At 39.9% G+C, this 22,506-nt stretch overlaps 1 protein-coding gene across 1 annotated transcript in view; it reads left to right on the forward strand.

Annotated features, from left to right (window-relative positions):
- The window catches only part of LOC136395099 (protein POLR1D), a 58,335-nt gene that overhangs the window by 18,661 nt on the left and 17,168 nt on the right, over positions 1 to 22,506 (forward strand). The window lies entirely within an intron of this gene.

Raw genomic sequence — 22,506 nt, forward strand, 5'->3', positions numbered from 1 at the left:
CCCATGCTTTGAGCTTTTCTCCTGTAGTGGTTAGTCCCACGTACTGGTTCCTTCCCTTCCATAACCTCTGCAGCCTTTCTAGTGGTCCCTACTGGTCTACTGAATTTAGAATCTGCAAGAATGTGCTTGCATTGCACCCGAGCTCTGAACTTCTCTGCCCACAACCAGGGAAGCATCTTTGGGATCTGTACAAGTAAATGAAAAACCTTATTTGTACAGTTTTGCAGTTTTGGCTGACTTGTCCAGTGACCCATGTAAGGTTAGTACTTTGAACTTTTGTAAATGTTTCCTCAAAAGGACAGTACTCCCAAAGTTTAGTTTTGTTTGTGTATTTAACTGTTTAATTCCATTAACTTTTACATTATAAAAATAGTTTCCTTTTTTTTTTCCTCAAAAAACTTGTATGTCATTAACTAAAATTTTTTTAATTGTAAAATCTGGTTGACATTGCTTTCTGCTACTTAAATTCATTGTTATTGAATTAGCACCTGAAAAACAACTTGAAACTTGACACTGGAATGTTTAGAGTAAAGAACTTACTGATTGGGTTCAATAAATTATTTCTTATAGCTGATTCTTTTACTTTTTATTTTTTTTGACAGAGACAGAGAATCAGAGAGAGGAACAGATACGGACAGACAGACAGACAGGAAGGGAGAGAGATGAGAAGCATCAATTCTTCATTGCAGCACCTTAGTTGTTCATCGATTGCTTTCTCATATGTACCTTGATGGGGGGCTGGGCTACAGCAGACCAAGTAACCCCTTTCTTAAGCCAGCGACCTTTGGCTTCAAGCCAGAGACAGTGGGGTCATGTCTATGATCCCACTCTCAAGCCAGCAACCCTGCGCTCAAGCTGTCTGAGCCCACGCTCAAGCCAGTGACCTCGGGTTTTCGAACCTGGGTCCTCCATGTCCCAGTTTGATGCTCTATCCACTGTGCCACCACCTGGTCAGACTATAGTTGATTCTTTTTTTTTTTTTTTTTTTTCTGAAGCTGGAAACGGGGAGAGACGGACAGACTCCCGCATGCTCCCGACCGGGATCCACTCGGCACGCCCACCAGGGGGCGACGCTCTGCCCACCAGGGGGCGATGCTCTGCCCCTCTGGGGCATCGCTCTGTTGTGACCAGAGCCACTCTAGCGCCTGGGGTAGAGGCCAAGGAGCCATCCCCAGCGCCCGGGCCATCTTTGCTTCAATGGAGCCTCAGCTGCAGGAGGGGAAGAGAGAGACAGAGAGGAAGGAGAGGGGGAGGGGTGGAGAAGCAGATGGGCGCTTCTCCTTTGTGCCCTGGCCAGGAATCGAACCCGGGACTTCTGCACGCCAGGCCGACGCTCTACCACTGAGCCAACCGACCAGGGCCGACTATAGTTGATTCTTATACTTAATTACTGATGTAGGAAATACTGTCTGGATGTAGATATACTATTTTACCAGAAACTCTACTTGCCAGTTTTGTAGAGGAAACTATCTCTCAAAGTACTCTTTAATATCTAGAGTGCGAAAGACAGAAAACACCTGGTGGTCTAGATGGGCCCAGGGCTGGCTCTCCATCTCTTGCTTCCTGAGGGCAGACTCTGCCTTGGCACCAAGAAGCCCCAGGCTAGTCATTGAAGCTGTGCTGGTCACTATGTAATTAATGCTCTCCCTTCTGCCCATCTCATTGCGTATTGCTGGACTCCTGAAAATTAGAAGTATCAATATGTTTTCTTCATGAGTTAAAAATGCTTAATTCAGTTAATGACAGGTAAATTACTTATCTTAAAATAGTACTTTAAAGAGACTAGTTTCCATTTGTGTTTTAAAATGAAAACTTTTGGGGGGGAGAGAGAGACTGGCAGGGAGATAGATGAGAAGCATCAATTCATCATTATGGCACTTTAGTTGTTCATTGAGTGCTTTTCACGTGTGCCTTGACCAGGGTAGGGTGCTCTAGCCGAGCCCATGACCCTGTGCTCAAGCTGGTGACCTCGGGGTTTTGAACCTGGGACCTGATCATCCCAGGTTGATGCTCTATCCACTGCGCCACCACCAGTCAAGCTAAAATGAAAACTTTTTAAAAAGTTTGAATTGATTAGGAAGTCCTACACATTCTGGAACTTTTTATCTTCATTTTTTTCATTTATTGACTCTATCCTCATTTTTTCATTGACTCTTCGTCTAAGTATGTTTTATAATCATTTGGTGAATTAGGCACAGATCTACAAGAAGTGGACAGCTTGTCTTTTAGCAGAGTTCTGTAGCCTTGACTCAACTGAAGAAATAGCTTTAGCAGGCTGACCAGACTTTTGCTGAATAGTAGGCCATTCTTGGGCCTGAGATCCGAGGACTCTAAAGCATTGTTTAGGGCAGTCTGCAGGGAATTGCAGATCATTTATATGAAATAAACCTCTTTAGGATTAAGAGAGTGATTTACATACCATGCTTTCCATGAGATGGTTTTTCTGGTATGTGGTGTGTTTATCAAAAGACAATGTGGCAAACTTCAACCCTCATTAAAGAAAGTTATAGATGCAAACTTTAGTATTGTAGTTTCCCTTTATATAATTATGGGTCTTTTTTTCCTTTTTGCATAGTTGTTTGGTGAGAGTTTGAATTTTATTTTATATTTCTGTCATATTTTCCAATCCTTTACTGAATTCAAGTAGCTGCCATGTTAGCTTTGCTCTAATATTGGTTCCCTTTCATACCCATCTTTTTAGACTTTTAAACCCCCTTTTTTTTGCAGTTTTCTTTTCATCAATTTTGTTCTTCAAAATATCTGTTCTTTTAAGGACATCACAAAATGCTTCCATTGAGTAAAAAGTTTAATAATTATTTTGACTATATTTTTGAGATTTCTCCCAATGAATATTTCGGTATATATTTATTTGTTATATTTATTAAATATACATATATTTAAATTTAGCAATTGACCTAGCAAACAGATATACTGTTCCTGGCATGGTGTGTGATTCATGGGCTTTTCTGTTCAGAGTTTACTATTTTAAAGTTAATTCTTTACCATGCTCATTTTACCTCTACAACGTTGTTTTAGTATAGTAAGAGATGCTTTTGTTCACAACATAAAATTTACCATGGCATCCATAATGAGGTCTAATAATATGAACTGAAATGAACCATTATATTTTCTGTGTGGCTCCTTATTCAAGATTTAAGCATAAATGTAAAAATACTTTGAACATGAGACTATTTCATTATGATGCCTTTCCTACCATGACATGTCTCGTGAACTGAGAAATAAGGTTTTCCTTTAAGAGCTAAAGTAGTAAGAATCAGCCCATATATTAACTACTAACTGAAGAGCTCATCTTTCTGTAGGAAGAGCCCACCTTCACAGGTCTCCTAGAAAAGGGTAGCTATGAACATTTGAGAATGTCAAAGTCTAGGTGAAGGGTCGATAGCGTTATCATCATTGTAGTCGAAGGGGTAACTAAGATCCTTGGCCCTCCCTGGGTTCACATCACAGCCCTATCACTTACTGGCTGTTGTTGCCTTGGTAAGTTCCTTAACTTTCCCATATTTTCTTCTTATCTCTTTATGAAATAATACATAGAGGATTTGTGAGAATAAGTGAAGAAACATGGTACATGCACTGTTGCCATTCTTATTTTTCATCATATCCCTAGTGGTGCATATTGATATTCAAAGGAGAATTTCCTTGAACCTGGGCAAAAAAGCCAGCCCGCATATATATAAAAACGAATGAATTTATCTGTCACTGGGGATCTGACACTCAGTGCAATTCATAACCCAGGAGACACCCTCCTTGTGTTCTGCAGTCTTGAATGAAAGGAAACTTGAATATGTAGGGATTGATGGGTTGTACCACTGTTACTTTGGAGTGCATACTGTTTTAGAGTACAAGAAGAATTTGAGTTGCAGTAGTGTTTAGAAAAGACACATTAACTTGTCAAAACCATCTTGGCATGAATGCAATAGATTGTAGCATAAGAAGATGCTATTTCCACCTGACCTGAGTTGGCGCACTGGATAAAATGTTGACCTGGAATGCTGAAGTCGCTGGTTCAAAACTCTGGGCTTACCTGGTCAAGGCACATATGGGAGTTGATGGTTCCTGTTCTTCCCCCTTCTCTCTCTCTCTTCTCTCTAAAATGAATAAATAAAGCCATTTTAAAATTAAAAAAAAAAGAAAATACTATTTTCTGGTAGTGCTGAGCTTCCATTTTCTTGTCTTGAGATTTCAGTTCATGGTTCTAGAGGTTCTCATGACTTAGTACAGTATTAGGAAGAGTTATATTTGAAGGCTAACATTTGCAATGTTAAGTCATATTACTCATCTGTGTGTATATGTGTAGGTTTATATAGAACCAACAAGAAGTTTGATACTGATTCATTAATCATCTTATTGTTTTGCAGGGAAATTCTAGATTTTCAATTTTTTATATTTTAGGTAATTTATATTTTGACAAATACATTCAAATTTTGTCTACATTAAATATAATTACATTTTCTTTTTTAATAGTTTAGTTTAATTATAATTTATAGAACATAATTTATTTTAAAAATCTTGGTTATAACATTATTGGTGATTAGCTGAAATCAAGAAAATACATTTTGTAGAATATATAATATATGAATTATGTGTCTTTTTTGACCATTTTTAATCTATTTTTTAATTTTTCCCCTCTGGCAGTTACCTCTTTCCAGTCTGAATTATGTGTTTTTATTTCTGTATTCATATCCAAATATTACCAACTAATTAATGAAATAATCAGTGTGTGCAATTAATTTTGTCATCTTTGATACTTTGCTGACTTTCAATCATTTAAAAAATCATAGCTTTACACATGTTTTTGCTGTATATTTGTCATGGTAGGAGTATATTTTATTTAATTCTTTTTAGTTTATTTTATAACTTTTTTTTTTTTTTTTTTTTTTACAGAGACAGAGAGAGAGTCAGAGAGAGGGATAGACAGACAGGAACAGAGAGAGATGAGAAGCATCGATCATCAGTTTTTTGTTGCAACACCTTAAGTTGTTCATTGATTGCCCTCTCATATGTGCCCTGACCGTGGGGCTACCCCAGACCTAGTAACCCCTTGCTCAAGCCAGCGACCTTGTGTCCCAACTGGTGAGCTTTGCTCAAACCAGATGAGCCTGTGCTCAAGCTGGCGACCTCGGGGTCTCGAACCTAGGTCTCCGCGTTTCAGTCTGACGCTCTATCCACTGCGCCACCGCCCAGTCAGGCATAACTTTTAAATAGTTAAAACTATGGTGTGGGACTTGATTTGCCTGAAAGAAAGGAGCAATTACATCCACGGATGTGACACACACGGGGAAATCAGTCAGGCTCACAGAGCAGGGAAGGGCAGATCCCTGTCTAGTGAGAGGGTGTGGCTGCTTGCAGAACTGCTCGACAGAGGGACAGAGAGTGCAGCCTACACAGAGTTCTGCCATGTGTGCTGGGGGGCTTCAGTCAGGCTGGTTGTCTCAACCAACTGGGCTTCTGGACTAGCCAAGCTAGGGCCAAAATGTGGTCATCCCACAGGGCATACAAGGTCTGTCTGAGGCCTTGCAGAGACGGGCCAGCAGTCCCCACTCTGACATCTTCAGGTCTCTGGATTAGCATACGTGGCACTTGCATTTCAAAGCACAATCAGTATCTTCACTAGGAGATGGAGTTTAGAGAATGTTAACATGTGAATGAAGTGGGCTTTTCATTTGCATAATGAAGCTAAACGAAGGCCATTCATCTCTGATTGGTAGCGCACTAAGGGAAAAGTATTTTCTAGAGATGAAATCTTCCTGAGATTTTCTTTTCCTTTTTTTTTTTTTTTTAACAGGGACAGTGAGAGAGTCAGAGAGAAGGATAGAGAGGGACAGACAGACAGGAACAGAGAGATGAGAAGCATCAATCATCAGCTTTTTGTTGCGAGACCTTAGTTGTTCATTGATTGCTTTCTCATATGTGCCTTGACCGTGGGCCTTCAGCAGACCATGTAACCCCTTGCTCGAGCCAGCAACCTTGGGTCCAAGCTGGTGAGCTTTTGCTCAAACCAGATGAGCCCGCACTCAAGCTGGCGATCTCGGGGTCTCGAACCTGAGTCCTCCGCATCCCAGTTCGATGCTCTATCCATTGCGCCACTGCCTGGTCGGGGATTAAAGACTGATCCTGACAGGAGAAATTTCAGCCTGCCTCATTTTGACAGCTGTTTCTGTGTCTTTAATCAGTGTTGGCTATGTCCCACTATGATGTAATATTTGATGCTTCTGAGGCCTTGTGGGATTGTTGTGCTCCTGTTCAAATTTGGCCACTGCTGGAGATCACACAAGGAGCCTGTGGCTACCAATTCCTTCATTCCATTTCTTTGCTCAGTTATGTGTGCTTAACATTTTCTCTCCTGTCTTCACTTTCCTTGTCTCGCCTCTTCCATCTCTCCTGTCATCTCCTCTTCTGGATACAGATACAGTATTTTTAAATCTGTTCGGTTTTGACATGCCCCACTCACACCCAGAACCTGTTCATTTCTCAGATCTTTGTTTAGTGCCTACTGTGTGACAGGCATAGGGAGAACTAAGATGAAAAAAAAACTAGTTCCCTGACTGGTAGGAGTTTAGTTAAGTGAAAAATACCTATCATATTTCTTGTGCTGCTGCTAAGATTCAGAACACTTGGATCTAAGTAAATACCTTATTTTATCCTCCTTACAATCATGTGAGGTTATTATCATAGTACAAAGCAAGCCACAAGCTCTGGCTGGGTAGCTCAGTTGGTTAGAGCATTGTCCCAATATGCCAAGGTGTAGGTTCAATCCCTGCTGAAGGCACACACAAGAATCAACCAATGGATACATAAATAAGTGGAACAACAAATTAATGTTTCTCTTTCTACCTTCCTTTCTCTCTAAAATCAGTGAATTTTTTAAAAATTAAAAAAAAACCAAATTATATCTTTGATTTTTCTAGCCTTGCTTAAAATATCACTTTCTCCCCCCCCCCTTTTTTTTGGTCCATGTTTGCATGAAATCAAAAAGTCTTGTTAATCCTCCACTTAAACTCATGATTCTCCATCATCCTTCAGTGTTTTATTGTCATAAATTGTCTTAAAAAAATTTAAGCAAGTTTGCTCACACTTCTCCTTACTTGTTATATAATAAATAAATATTGGGATTCCCCACATTCCTTAGGTAATCCAATATTTGTTTCTAAAGCACATATCTGAGTATTTATTTTACATATATGGTCATCGATAATAAACCTCTTCAGGGAAGGCCCTCACTCACACCATAAATCATTGTGCCTTACAGAGCTTGATAGAGGTTGGCTAAATTTAACATAATTTTCAGAACTAACTTCTGTAGCTCCATTTTTTTTTTTCTTTTACTTTTTTTTTTTTTTTTTTTATATAATTTTATTTTTTTAATGGGGTGACATCAATAAATCAGGATACATATATTCAAAGATAACAAGTCCAGGTTATCTTGTTGTTCAATTATGTTGCATACCCACCACCCAAAGTCAGATTGTCCTCTGTCACCTTCTATCTTGTTTTCTTTGTGCCCCTCCCCACCCCCTATCCCTCTCCCATTCCCCCCTTCCCCCCGTAACCACCACACTCTTATAAATGTCTCTTAGTTTCACTATTATGACCCACCTACGTATGGAATAATACAGTTCCTGTTTTTTTCTGATTTACTTATTTCGCTTCGTATCATGTTATCAAGATCCCACCATTTTGCTGTAAATGTTCCGATGTCATCATTTCTTATGGCTGAGTAGTATTCCATAGTGTATATGTGCCACATCTTTATCCAGTCATCTATTGATGGGCTTTTTGGTTGTTTCCATGTCCTGGCCACTGTGAACAATGCTGCAATAAACATGGGGCTGCATGTGTCTTTACGTATCAATGTTTCTGAGTTTTTGGGATATATACCCAGTAGAGGGATTGCTGGGTCATAAGGTAGTTCTATTTTCAGTTTTTTGAGGAACCACCATACTTCTTCCATAATGGTTGTACTACTTTACATTCCCACCAACAGTGTATGAGGGTTCCTTTTTCTCCACAGCCTCTCCAACATTTGCTGTTACCTGACTTGCTAATAACAGCTAATCGAACAGGTGTGAGGTGGTATCTCATTGCCGTTTTGATTTGCATTTCTCTAATAGCTAAAGAAGATGAGCATCTTTTCATATATCTGTTGGCCATTTGTATTTCTTCCTGGGAGAAGTGTCTATTCATATCCTCTTCCCATTTTTTTATTGGATTGTTTGTTTGTTTGTTGTTGAGTTTTATGAGTTCTTTGTATATTTTGGATATTAGACCCTTATCTGAGCTGTCGTTTGAAAATATCATTTCCCATTTAGTTGGCTTTCTGTTTATTTTGTTATCAGTTTCTCTTGCTGAGCAAAAACTTCTTAGTCTGATGTAGTCCCATTCATTAATTTTTGCCTTCACTTCTCTTGCCATTGGAGTCAAATTCATAAAATGCTCTTTAAAACCCAGGTCCCTGAGTTGAGTACCTATGTCTTCTTCTATGTACTTAATTGTTTCAGGTCTTATGTTTAGATCTTTGATCCATTTTGAGTTAATTTTTGTACAGGGGGAGAGACTGTAGTCCAGTTTCATTCTTTTGCATGTGGCTTTCCAGTTTTCCCAGCACCATTTATTGAAGAGGCTTTCTTTTCTCCATTGTGTGTTGTTGGCCCCTTTATCAAAAATTATTTGACTATATATATGTGGTTTTATTTCTGGACTTTCTATTCTGTTCCATTGGTCTGAGTGTCTATTTTTCTGCCAATACCATGCTGTTTTGATTGTCGTGGCCCTATAATATAGTTTGAAGTCAGGTATTGAAATGCCCCCAGCTTCATTCTTTTTCTTTAGGATTGCTTTGGCTATTCGGGGTTTTTTATAGTTCCATATAAATCTGATGATTTTTTGCTCTATTTCTTTAAAAAACGTCATTTGAAGTTTGATGGGAATTGCATTAAATTTGTATATTGCTTTGGGTAATATAGCCATCTTGATTATATTTATTCTTCCTAGCCAAGAACAAGGTATATTCTTCCATCTCATTATATCTTTTTCGATTTCCCTTAACAATGGTTTATAGTTTTCATTATATAAGTCCTTTACATTCTTTGTTATGTTTATTCCTAAGTATTTTATTTTTTTTGTTGCAATCGTGAAGGGGATTATTCTTTTGAGTTCCTTCTCAGTTGTTTCATTGTTGGCATATAGAAAGGCTATTGACTTCTGTATGTTAATTTTGTATCCTGCGACCTTACTGTATTGGCTTATTGTTTCTAGTAGTCTTTTTGTGGATTCTTTGGGGTTTTCGATGTATAGGATCATATCATCTGCAAAAAGTGATACCTTTACTTCTTCTTTTCCGATATGGATGCCTTTTATTTCTTTGTCTTGTCTGATTGCTCTGGCTAGAACCTCTAGTACCACATTAAATAAGAGTGGAGAGAGTGGACAACCCTGTCTTGTTCCTGATTTAAGGGGGAAAGCCTTCAGTTTAGTGCCATTTAATATGATGTTAGCTGATGGTTTATCATATATGGCCTTTATCATGTTGAGATATTTTCCTTCTATACCCATTTTGTTGAGAGTCTTAAACATAAAATTGTGTTGTATTTTATCAAAAGCCTTTTCTGCGTCTATTGATAAGATCATGTGGTTTTTGTTCTTTGTTTTGTTGATATGGTGTATTACATTAACCGTTTTACGTATGTTGAACCATCCTTGAGATTCTGGGATGAATCCCACTTGATCATGATGTATTATTTTTTTAATATGTTGTTGTATTCGATTTGCTAGTATTTTGTTTAGTATTTTAGCATCTGTATTCATTAGAGATATTGGTCTGTAGTTTTCTTTTTTTTGTGCCATCCTTGCCTGGTTTTGGTATGAGGGTTATGTTGGCTTCGTAAAATGTGTTTGGAAGTATTGCTTCTTCTTCAATTTTTTGGAAGACTTTGAGTAGAATAGGAACCAAGTCTTCTTTGAATGTTTGATAAAATTCGCTGGTATAGCCGTCAGGACCTGGACTTTTATTTTTGGGGAGGTTTTTAATGGTTTTTTCTATTTCTTCTCTACTGATAGGTCTGTTTAGGCTTTCTGCTTCTTCTTGACTCAGTCTAGGAAGGTTGTATTTTTCTAGGAATTTATCCATTTCTTCTAGGTTGTTGAATTTAGTGGCATAAAGTTTTTCATAGTATTCTACAATAATTCTTTGTATATCTACGGTGTCCGTGGTGATTTCTCCTCTTTCATTTTGGATTTTGTTTATATGAGTTCTTTCTCTTTTTTCCTTGGTAAGTCTTGCCAAGGGTTTGTCAATTTTGTTGATCTTTTCAAAGAACCAGCTCCTTGTTCTATTAATTTTTTCTATAGTTTTTCTGTTCTCTAATTCATTTATTTCTGCTCTGATTTTTATTATCTCCTTTCTTCAGCTGGTTTTGGGTTGTCTTTGTTCTTCTTTTTCTAGTTCCTTAAGGTGGGAAGTTAAGTGGTTCACTTGGGCTCTCTCTTGTTTGTTCATATATGCCTGAAGTGATATGAACTTCCCTCTTATCACTGCTTTTGCTGCATCCCATAGATTCTGATATGTCGTATTGTCATTTTCATTAGTCTGTATATATCTTTTGATCTCTGCACTTATTTCTTCTTTGACCCATTCATTTTTTAAAAGTATGTTGTTTAGTTTCCACATTTTTGTGGGATTTTTTTCCTCTTTTTTGCAGTTGAATTCTAGTTTCAAGGCTTTATGATCAGAAAATATGCTTGGTACAACTTCAATTTTTCTGAATTTGCTGATGTTTTTGTGGCCCAACATATGGTCAATTCTTGAGAATGATCCATGTACACTGGAGAAAAATGTATACTCAGTCATTTTGGGATGAAATGTCCTGTAGATGTCTATCATATCCAGGTGCTCTAGTGTTTTGTTTAAGGCCACTATGTCTTTGTTGATTCTCTGTTTGGATGACCGATCTAGAGCCGTCAGCAGTGTATTGAGGTCTCCAAGTATGATTGTATTTTTGTCAGTTTTTGTTTTAAGATCAATAAGTAGCTGTCTTATATATTTTGGTGCTCCTTGGTTTGGTGCATATATATCAAGAATTGTTATGTCTTCTTGATTCAGTGTCCCCTTAGCCATTATGAAATGGCCATTTTTGTCTCTGAGTACTTTTCCTGTCTTGTAGTCAGCATTATCCGGTATGAGTATTGCTACACCTGCTTTTTTTTTGGATGTTATTTGCTTGGAGTATTGTTTTCCAGCCTTTCACTTTGAATTTGTTTTTATCCTTGTTACTTAGATGAGTTTCCTGTAGGCAGCATACAGTTGGATTTTCTTTTTTAATCCATTCTGCTACTCTGTGCCTTTTTATTGGTGAGTTTAATCCGTTTACATTTAGTGTAATTATTGATACTTGTGAGTTCCCTATTGCCATTTTATATCTTGCTTTCTGTTAGTTTTGTGTCTTGTTTGATCCTTCTCTTTTGTTTTTCTATCTTTTGTTTTTATTTGGTTGTATTCCATACATCTTTCCACTGTTGCTATCTTTTTTATCTCATGTGCTTCTGTGGTGGTTTTTTCAATGGTGGTTACCTTTGAGTAATGAAAAGGGTCCCTACCCTGTTCATTGTAGTGAACTATTTTGTGAGTACTTTTGCACTCCATCGTCCTTTGCTACTGTTAATCTCCATCTTCTCCCCCTCTTTCTTTTTGTTGTTGTCACAGTTTAAATTTGGTTTTATTGTGTTCTTCTTGGAGCTTTTACTTGTGGCTCTGTTTTTTTTTTTGTTCTTTGTATCTGATTGGAGAACCCCCTTTAGTAATTCCTGGAGTGGGGGTTTTCTGATGATAAATTCCCTCATCTTTTCTGTATCTGTGAATGTTTTTATTTCTCCTTCATATTTGAAGGATAGCTTTGATGGGTATAGTATTCGTGGCTGAAAGTTCCTCTCTTTCAGGACTTTAAATATTGGGGTCCACTCTCTTCTAGCTTGTAGAGTTTCTGCTGAAAAATCTGATGATAATCTAATGGGCCTTCCTTTATATGTTGTATTCTTCTTTTCCCTGGCTGCCTTGAGAATTTTTTCTTTGCTGTTGGTTTGTGTCAATTTCATTATGATATGGCTTGGAGTAGGTTTGTTGGGGTTAAGAAAACTTGGAGTTCTGTTTGCTTCTTGAACTTGAGGCTTTAGTTCTTTCCACAGGCTTGGGAAGTTCTCATCTATTATTTGTTTGAGTATGTTCTCCATTCCATTTTCTCTCTCTTCTCCCTCTGATATACCTATTATTCTTATGTTATTCTTTTTGATGGAGTCAGATAATTCTTGTAGGGCTATCTCATTTTTTTTAATTTTTGAGTCTCTTTCTTCTTCTCTCTGTTGTGCCTCAAGTTGCTTGTCTTCTATTTCACTAATCCTCTCTTCTATCTGACCTGTTCTATTAGCTAAGCTTGTTACTTCGTTTTTCAGCTCGTGAATTGAGTTTTTCATCTCTGTTTGATTTGTTTTTATAGTTTCAATTTCCTTGGACATATATTCTTTGTGTTCATTGAGTTGTTTTCTGAGCTCCCTAAATTGCCTTTCTGTGTTTTCTTGTATATCTCGGAGGATTTTTAGGATTTCTATCTTGAATTCTCTGTCATTTAGCTCCAAGGTTTCCAATATATTAAATTTTTTCTCCATAGATTTTTCCTCATCTAGCTATGTTACCTCTCTTTCTTTTTTATCCATGATATTCGATTTTCTCTTCCTTAATGGCATCTGAGGGTGGTTTTGTTGATAGTATTAATGAGATTTAATAAAGAATAAAAAGTTTAAAAAAATAATAAAAAAAATCGAAAAGAGTTGTTTTTTTAAAAAAAAATTAATAATGAAATAAAGAAAAATAAAATAAAATAAAAATTTAAAAAAAAAAAAAAGGAAATTATTCCCCCCCTCCTTTTTTCCTCTCCTCTCCTCTCCCCTCTTTCTTGATAAAATCTTGTGGTGGACTGTGAATTATAACAAACAATGCCTGTGATGGAGGGCCTGAATTGGGGAAAAGTAATAAAGGGGCAAAAAAAAAAAAAAAAGAAAGAAAGAAAAAAGAAAAAAAAAAAGAGCGTATGGACCCACAAAAAGCAAATAAGGAAAAAATTTGGGTCAAGAATAAAATGATTTGCTTTTAGGTGTTGGTTGTCTAAGAGTTATGATGAGAGGATTAAGAGGAAAACGGAAAAATGGGGGGACAAATTAAAAAATTACTATTGTATTTAGTGGAACAAGAACTAGATAATATGGAGAGCCAGGGATGGGAGCACTGCTAGTGAGTTAAAAAGGTGAAGTAAAAACCCCCCAAAATGCCACAAACATGAGTTTGAGTCCCAGATAAGATAATTTGTTTGTTATTGAGGTTTGAATGAGAGGAGATGTAAAGGAGAAAGGAAGAAACTAATATAGAGGGAGAAAAGAAAGAGAGAGAGAGAAAAAAAAAGAGGGAACCACTAAAAGAAGAAAAAAGAAAGGAGAGAGAGAGAGAGAGAGTTAAGGGTTTTGGAGTGCAACCCTCATAGAGAGAAAGGAAGAGAAGAGAAAAGATAATGGGAGATGTAACACTTATGGGTAGTGTAGTTCAAGGAGAGGAGAGAGTAAGACCAGCAGAGAGTTAATCGGCCAAATTGGAGGAGGAAAAAAAAAGTATCAAGAATGAAGATAAGAGAAACAAACGAACAAATATAATAAAATGGGATAGGTTATAAAGTCTGCAGATTATTCTTGATTTTGAGAGGTTATCTTCTTGCTTTTTCTTTTCTCTCCCTCTTCCTGGTCGGTGACTCTGTACCCCGGGTTTTGCCCCTTTGCCACGCTCAGGTGGAGGTTTGCAGTTGATAAGTCTCTATGGCAATGTCATGTATTGTGCTTTAGTCTCGTTGGCAGTCGAGGCTATTAGCATTTATAGGCTCCGACAGTGAGAGAGTCCGTGTTCCTGGAGCCTTTCTCCTAGTCTTTCCTTCCTCAATTAGTAGCCTGATAATCCAGCTATGGGGTTGCTGCTGCCTCTGCCTGGATAGTAAGAGGCTCAAAGAGCTGGCAACTCCCCACTCTATTTCCACTCAGCACAGGGCTCTGGGTAAGGCTCAGTCAGTCAGAGCTGCTAGCATAATCAGGCGGGCTTTCCGGCCATTCAAAGACCTCTGGCTCTGCCACTCTGTCCGGTAACACAAGCGGGCGCCCACTTCCGGGGCGCTTGGAGGAAACTCTCACTCACTGGCTGCGCGCGCAGACCAGGATATCCGGCCAGCAGTCTCACGCTCTGAGTGAAACCCCCAACCGCAGGGAAAAGTTGCAGCGTTGGAATTGAGTCTCGCTCCGTCCCCGTGCGCGGCTTTTGCAAGGCGCTGGGGCGGCCCGAGATTCCGCTTTGGCCCACACAAAGGCCCCTGACTCTGCCCCTCTGTGAGATAACACGGGCGCGCACTGCCGAGGCACTCGGAGGAATCGCTCACTCCTTATCTGCGCGCGCAAACCAGGATATGAGGCCGGCCGCGTTTCCCTCTGAGTGAAACACCCTCCAGTACGGAAAATCTCCACCGTTGGAATTAGTTCTCACTCCCTCCCATGCGTGGCTTTCCCAGGGCGCTGGGGCTGCCCAGAGACTCTGCCCTCGGCCCACAGAAAGGCCTCTGACCCTGCCTCTCCGTGGGGCAACACGGGCACCCACTTCCGGGGCTTAGGAAGAAATCTCTCGCCCACTAACTGCGCACCAACCAGGAGACCGGGTAAAATGTCCGCGCCGCTTGTCTTTCTTTGTTTGGGTTTGGCGCGAGTGTTAGCTTGTATTGCCCGGGTTGCCAAAGGATCAGATTTTCCTTGGCTTGGATCTCCGTGCCACAGCCTGGTTCGGCCGTTTGTGTCACGGCCTGGATGTATTCACCCCCTTTGCCCGCCTCAGTTTCTATATTCACAGTTACCAGAGAAAGCCGCCCTGTTTAGGTTAGTGAGGAAGGCGGAGCATTTCTTACTCCCTATTTCCTTCGGGGTTTGGTTATATATTTAGCCAATTTTTCACTCAATCATACCTTTGGGTGTATTGCAAAGCATCTGGAAGCTCCAAGTATAGGTTTTTCTGTTTCTGGTTGAAGATCTTGTTGAGTTTTGGGGGAGATTTATCGGTATCGCTTCCTACCCCGCCATTACTCTGACGTCATCTTCTGTAGCTCCATTTTTTACCAGTGAATAAATTCTTTTCATTTCCCAAATGACTTCAGTGTCCCTAGCGAGTTTTACCTGTCTTCAAAAACCTTTTCTAGCCCTGGCCGGTTGGCTCAGTGGTAGAGCATTGGCCTGGCGTGCGGGGGACCCGGGTTCGATTCCCGGCCAGGGCACATAGGAGAAGCGCCCATTTGCTTCTCCACCCCCCACCCCTCCTTCCTCTCTGTCTCTCTCTTCCCTTCCAGCAGCCAAGGCTCCATTGGAGCAAAGATGGCCCGGGCACTGGGGATGGCTCCTTGGCCTCTGCCCCAGGCACTAGAGTGGCTCTGGTCGCAGCAGAGCGACGCCCCGGAGGGGCAGAGCATTGCCCCCTGGTGGGCAGAGCGTCACCCCTGGTGGGCGTGCCAGGTGGATCCCGGTCGGGCGCATGCGGGAGTCTGTCTGACTGTCTCTCCCCGTTTCCAGCTTCAGAAAAATACAAAAAAACACAAACCTTTTCTACAATTTGAATTTTCTTACCTTTCTTTACAGGTGACAGGTGACCCAGACAGTTTGATATTTCCTGAAATTAAATAAGTATGGCCTGAATTTCTTCATCTATATCTATTGCCTGAATTACTAAGTAATACAGCACCCAGACTTTGTCCTGTGGGTTCTGCTGATCTGTATGATCATGACCACTAATACTGCTGGCTGGTCAGAAGCCTGTAGGCAGCTGTTTGCAGATAGCATGGATCCAAACCATCTGTCCATATATTTTCATCAGGATGTTCTGTGGTCTGACAGAAAATCCTTGCTGAAAGATCAAGTAAATTTTTCAATTTTTCTCTCCAAACCTCAGCACTTCATTATGGGAGGAAATTTAGATTGCTGAGGGGAAGTTTCTTTTAAATTCTGCCCAGTGCGCCCTGGCCAGTTGGCTCAGCGGTAGAGCGTCGGCCTAGCGTGCGGAGGACCCGGGTTCGATTCCCGGCCAGGGCACACAGGAGAAGCGCCCATTTGCTTCTCCACCCCTCCGCCGCGCTTTCCTCCCTGTCTCTCTCTTCCCCTCCCGCAGCCGAGGCTCCATTGGAGCAAAGATGGCCCGTGCGCTGGGGATGGCTCTGTGGCCTCTGCCTCAGGTGCTGGAGTGGCTCTGGTCGCAACATGGCGACGCCCAGGATGGGCAGAGCATCGCCCCCTGGTGGGCAGAGTGTTGCCCCTGGTGGGCGTGCCGGGTGGATCCCGGTCGGGCGCATGCGGGAGTCTGTCTGACTGTCTCTCCCTGTTTCCAGCTTCAGAAAAATGAAAAAAAAAAATAAATAAAAAATTCTGCCCAGTGCTTTGATGGGTAGTGCATGTGGGCGACGTGGGTATAAGCGGTTACATTCAGCCCTGGTGGTGTGCTAGGCCGGGCAGATGCTCCCGTCTCCAGTAGCCAGATCTGATTTTCTGTGTGTGCTTGTCACTGATTCTTGTTTATTTGAACACATCAAGACCATCAGAGTATTCTTAGACAACTTAGTGCCTTATTTGGACCTCTTTTTCCATCATCATGAGAGATATTAGAGTTCGCGATTGATCAAAGGTGACTTTTAAAGACTAATAAGGAAGTCACAAAATATGGCAAGCATCTAATATTCAGTCTTATGTTCCCAACTCTCTATCTTAGTCTCTCCAGGCTGCTAGAACAGATACCACAGATTGGGTGGTTTAAACCACAGATATTTATCCCTGACAGTTTTGGAGGCTACTAGGTGTTGGCAGATTCAGTGTGTGGTAACAGCCTGTTTTCTGGGTCTCATAAGAACACAGTCTCAATCATGAGGGCCCAACCCTCATGACCTAACAATCTCCCAAAGGCCCTAATACTATCACATTGGGGTTAGAATTAAAAAATACATAAATTTGGGGGGTGATACAGACATTCGGTCCAAAACGTTTTCCTTCATTTCTCAATAAAGTATATGTAGATCCATCTCACTATCTCTTTGAGCAATTATTTGATATTTAGCTTCTCTGATTTTACTTCTTTAAAAATCTCTTGTTCGTTACTATATTTGCCTTTCAATTTCTGCTGTCACTTTCATTGCCTTAAATTTCTTGTTACCCTTTCTATATGCCGATATAGTTAACTTTCAGTTGATTTATGTGAATAAAAAGAAACACACCCAGATAACTCAAAACAAATTTGTTCGACTTTGGGCTTTGAGATGATTTTGCATCAGATTTGCATTCCCACTTGGGTTTTATTTAAGCTGCTATTATCATTAGTTGACATTCCTTAAGCATGTACCAGCTGGCTAATGGACCAAGCAGGCAGGCCTAAGGAAGCTAGGTTAGGGTGGATCAGTGGAAATTGGTTGTACTTTGTTCCTGTGCCCAGAAAACTGTCTGCTTAACGACCTAGCTTTCTTAGACTTCTTGTTTGTATTGAACTTGATTTATATTTTTAAGATTTTATTTTTTCATTTTTTTAGAGATGGGAGAGAGAGAGAAGTGGGGGAGGAGCAAGAAGCATCAACTCCCATATGTGCCTTGACCAGGCAAGCCTGAGGTTTTAAACCTGCGATCTCAGCGTTCCTGGTAGACTGACACTTTATCCACTGTGCCACCGCAGATCAGCCTGTCCAGAACTTTATACTCTAATAAAATGAATCTGTTTTACAAAGAAACCTTTAAGATGCTTAAAGGATATAAGTACAAAAATGACCGCACCTAAAACCAAATTTGTATTATATTTTCATTGTTTATGTTCTCTATTGTTGTAAGGTATCAAAAGTTACAGAATTAATATTAATATTTTAGGAAGCTTAAAGAACATTTTATTAATTTGGGCTAGGTGTGCAGAGAGATTTTGTAAATGATCTTTGTACTTGTGTGATTAGCATAAAACCAAGATGGCCAATAGCATTGTATTGTAAATGCAGAGGCAAAGGATTTGGATTCCCCCCCCCCCTCCCCTCCACACCTATAAGGAAGCGAGTGAATAGCTAGCCAGGTGCAGAGAGAGAAAGAGTAAATTAAATCTTTTCTTATATTAATGGTCCATTTACAGGCATTTGTCCCCATGGAAACTATCCCTCCCCTCCTGAAAGCGTGTAGTTAATGTATGTATCTCTGAACAAAGGTTATAAGCTTATGCCGTGATGTCAGGCTCCCTGCCCCCCCCCATGTATAATTACTGTTATATAACCAGCCTCTAGAATATTATTAATACACACAATTTGGGACTGCCCCGTGTAAACTATATGCGGCCGGCATATTTAATAAATTTCCTCCTTTAATAAAACTTTTCAAAATTCATCTGGACTTGGTGTCTCTGAAAATCGGCGGAATTATGGATTGGATACTTTACACTATATATTTAGTTCTTATATATTCTAGTTTGCCTTTCCTGTATTTTCATCTTAGTTTATACTGTCATCACCTCACTACAAACCATCATTTCATGATGTTTATATTTCATAATCTTTGATAACTTAAGTATGTAGCCCCTGTAAAATGTGTGGTAGAGATTGGACTTGCTCTCTCCTTACCCAGGAATTCATTAGCGAAAGTTCCAGGCTACAGTAGTGAGGAAAACTACCTGACTCTCTTTCTCCTCCTTAATTTTGAAGGTGGTTTTATATTCAAGGAGTGAATGAATACATGATTGCTAGAAACTGTTGTTTTCCTTCTTGGAAGTAAAGCTTGTACAGTAGAAGTTGGGGTGGGAGGTAGCAAATGCTCAACATTCTTAGGACAAAGCAGTGAGAATCCTTCATTCCTTCCGCTCCTCCAGGATCAGCATGTGGCCCAGTTCTCCTGGAATGAGTGCAGAAGCAGTGAAAACTGTTAGTTCTTTTTTTTTCTCCATGTATTTTATTTTTTTGCCTCTTCCCCAGGACTTTCTGTGCAAAAGTTTGTGGAAGAGATGGGAAGTATAATAGATCAGGAAGTTTGTAGGCATAAACACATAGGTCTGTCTGTTTTGTTCCTCTTCTCTGATCATTAGCAATATTACCTCAGGCAAGTTAGTCAAACCAGTTACATATAAATCCGTAACTTAGATGCACCCCAACCATGAGTATGTGGTATTGCCCACCTTTGCTGCGGGCTTTACCCATGAGAGGACAGACTGACTGACTGCCATACTCATGCACTCTGAGCCCCACCTGCTCCATCTTTCAGCACAAGTGAATTCGTTTCACCTCAGGCAGTCTTTCTCATTCATATACCTTTTTTTCCTTTTGATTATAGTTGTAAATCAGGTTTCCTTAATTGCTGCAGATAAAGTTAATAGCAGTGCTGGAGATGGTTTTAAATAAATCAAAATTACAGAAGAATCAGTGTCAAACTTCATAGCCTGTTGACTGCCTAGAATATGTTTTCAGGATCCCTTCAAGGTTCCTGACAGTGTTTGTTGTTTCCTTTAGGCGGACAGCATTTCTGCTGTATGGTGACACGAATTGGCTTTTGTAGGCTGGTCCAGAAAGTTAGCCAAATATTTTAACAGTTTTTATGGGAAAATGCATTCTAGTTTATTTGTAATGTACATTGTGTCCGTAAAGTCATGGTGCACTTTTGACCGGTCACAGGAAAGCAACAAAAGACAATAGAAATGTGAAATCTGCACCAAATAAAAGGAAAACCCTCCCAGTTTCTGTAGGATGATGTGGCAGCATGTGCTCATGCGCAGATGATGATGTAACACTGTGTATACAGCGGAGTAGCCCACGGCCATGCCAGTCGAGATGTGGACAGTACAGAGGAAAGTTCAGTGTGTTCTGTGGCTCGCTAAATTCAAATCCATGACCAAAGTGCAACGTGAATATCGGCGCATTTATAATGAAGCGCCACCACATAGGAATAACATTACTCGGTGGGATAAGCAGTTGAAGGAAACTGGCAGTTTGGTGGAGAAACCCTGTTCTGGTAGGCCATCAGTCAGTGACGAGTCTGTAGAGGCTATATGTGATAGCTACCTAAGGAGCCCTAAAAAATCTGTGCGTGAGCCCACATCGAACTGCACTGAATAGGTATGAAACTGGGAGAGTTTTCCTTTTATTTGGTGCAGATTTCACATTTCTATCGTCTTTTGTGCTTTCCTGTGACTGGTCAAAAGTGCACCATGACTTTACGGACACACTGTATACATGGATTGTTCATACCGGGGAACTGTCTAAACAAGTATTTCCCTAATGATTTTTTAACAGCTTTTGTTGTCAGGAGCAGAGAAAACACATTTGTTGAATCCAAGTATGATTGATTACCTGTTTTTATTTGAAAACTACCACACTAATTAATGGGAATAGGGGAGTGTATTTGGAATACTTTTCCTCTATGATATTTTGTACTTACATCTATAAGGGTGAAAAAGGGTCTTTGTTTTTGAGCTGAATAGAATATATTTTTTATGAAATACTCTATAAGACGAAGCACTCAGATCCACGTCAATGGTAAGTATTATTATTTTTTCAGGGACAGAGAGAGGGATAGACAGGGATAGATAGACAGGAACGGAGAGAGATGAGAAGCACCAATCATCAGTTTTTCATTGCGACACCTTAGTTGTTCATTGATTGCTTTCTCATATGTGCCTTGACCGCGGGCCTTCAGCAGACCGAGTAACCCCTTGCTCGAGCCAGCAACCTTGGGCCCAAGTTGGTGAGCTTTTGCTCAAACCAGATGAGCCCGCACTCAAGCTGGCAACCTCGGGGTCTTGAACCTGGGTCCTCTGTATCCCAGTCCGACGCTCTACCGCTGCTCCACCGCCTGGTCAAGCATAAGCATTATTATTATTATTATTATTTTTAAAAGGTGAAAGGAGAAGTGTGTGGGGTAATCAGATGCTCTTGCCTGCTCATGATACCAGCTAGCTCGGCTGTGAGACAGCCTAAGTGTGTGGGTCCAGGGGTCAGAAGGCACACAGTTGCAGTTTCAGGTTGTCATTGACCCTGTCAGCAGGCCCTCCCAGGATGGATTAGAAAGTGTCACGCTGCTGCGTTAGCTGAAAAGACATTTTTAAAAGATTGCATTATTCCCTGGCTGGATGGCTCAGTGGTAGGGCATTAGCCCGGCATATGGAAGTCCCGGGTTTGATTCCAAGTCAGGCACACAGAAAAAGCACCCATCTGCTTCTCCACCCTTCCGCCTCTCCTTTCTCTCTATTTCTCTCATCCCCTCCTGCAGCCAAGGCTCCACTGGAGCAAAGTTGGCCGGGGCGCTAAGGATGGCTCTATGGCCTCTGCCTCAGCTGCTAGAATGGCTCTGGTTGCAGCAGAGCAACTACCCAGATGGGCAGAGCATCGCCCCCTAGTTGGTGTGCCAGGTGGATCCTGGTCGGGTGCATAAGGGAGTGTCTCTCTGCCTCCCCACATATCACTTCAGAAAAATACCAAAAAAAAAAAAAAAAGATCTCATTATTAATAAGAGTTTATTTTTTAAAAATGTACAAATTACAGGAAAATAGCCAGAAATATCTGTTGAAGATTAAGAAGGTGGTGAAATTGTTTGAAAGCATATGATTAGAAATATGGAAGTAAAGAAACCAAGAGAAACAGATAAAAAATAGCTGAAATTGGTTTTTGGAGGTTATTTATTTATTTATTTATTTATTTTTGGTCGATGGGGAAGGGTGATGTAGAAGACTGCTGGCATTTTATTACAAGTCTTTAAATAATCTTTGTCTTTTTAAACTATGCATGCTTTGATAAAAATAATATAAAATAACATTTTTATAAACATAATGTTAATACCATTTGAGACATTTAAAGTATCTATAACAGTGTAATTAAATGTTTTTATATAGAATCAATATATAGTTATTCAGTTTCAGAACATTCTGATTAGATTTATACTTCCACCTTAGTCTGTATTTGTTTTATATATATTTATTATACAATATATGTAAATCATATATATTTTTTACATATATATTGCACCCTTAAGCCTCTTTTTCTTTTTTTTAATTTTTTTCATTTTATTTTTATTTTATTTATTCATTTTAGAAAGGAGAGAGAGAAGGAGAGAGAGAGAGAGGAGAGAGACAGAGAAGTGGGGGGAGGAGCAGGAAGCATCAACTCCCATATGTGCCTTGATAAGGCAAGCCCAGGGTTTCGAACTGGTGACCTCAATATTTCCAGGTCAACGCTTTGTCCACTGGGCCACCACAGGTCAGGCACTAAGCCTCTTTTTCTTAACCTTCTTATTTTTATGTCAGAAGTAATAGTCAGGGGTGATTGTCTTTCTATTTTATTACCCATAACACCTTGCACAGTATCTTAGACATAGTAGAGTCCCAGAATATGGTTGATAGAAAAGTTTGAAGGTTTTTAAAAATATATCTTTATGAAAATTACA

This window comes from Saccopteryx leptura, chromosome 2 (assembly GCF_036850995.1).
Source record: "Saccopteryx leptura isolate mSacLep1 chromosome 2, mSacLep1_pri_phased_curated, whole genome shotgun sequence".
Classification (NCBI taxonomy): domain Eukaryota; kingdom Metazoa; phylum Chordata; class Mammalia; order Chiroptera; family Emballonuridae; genus Saccopteryx; species Saccopteryx leptura.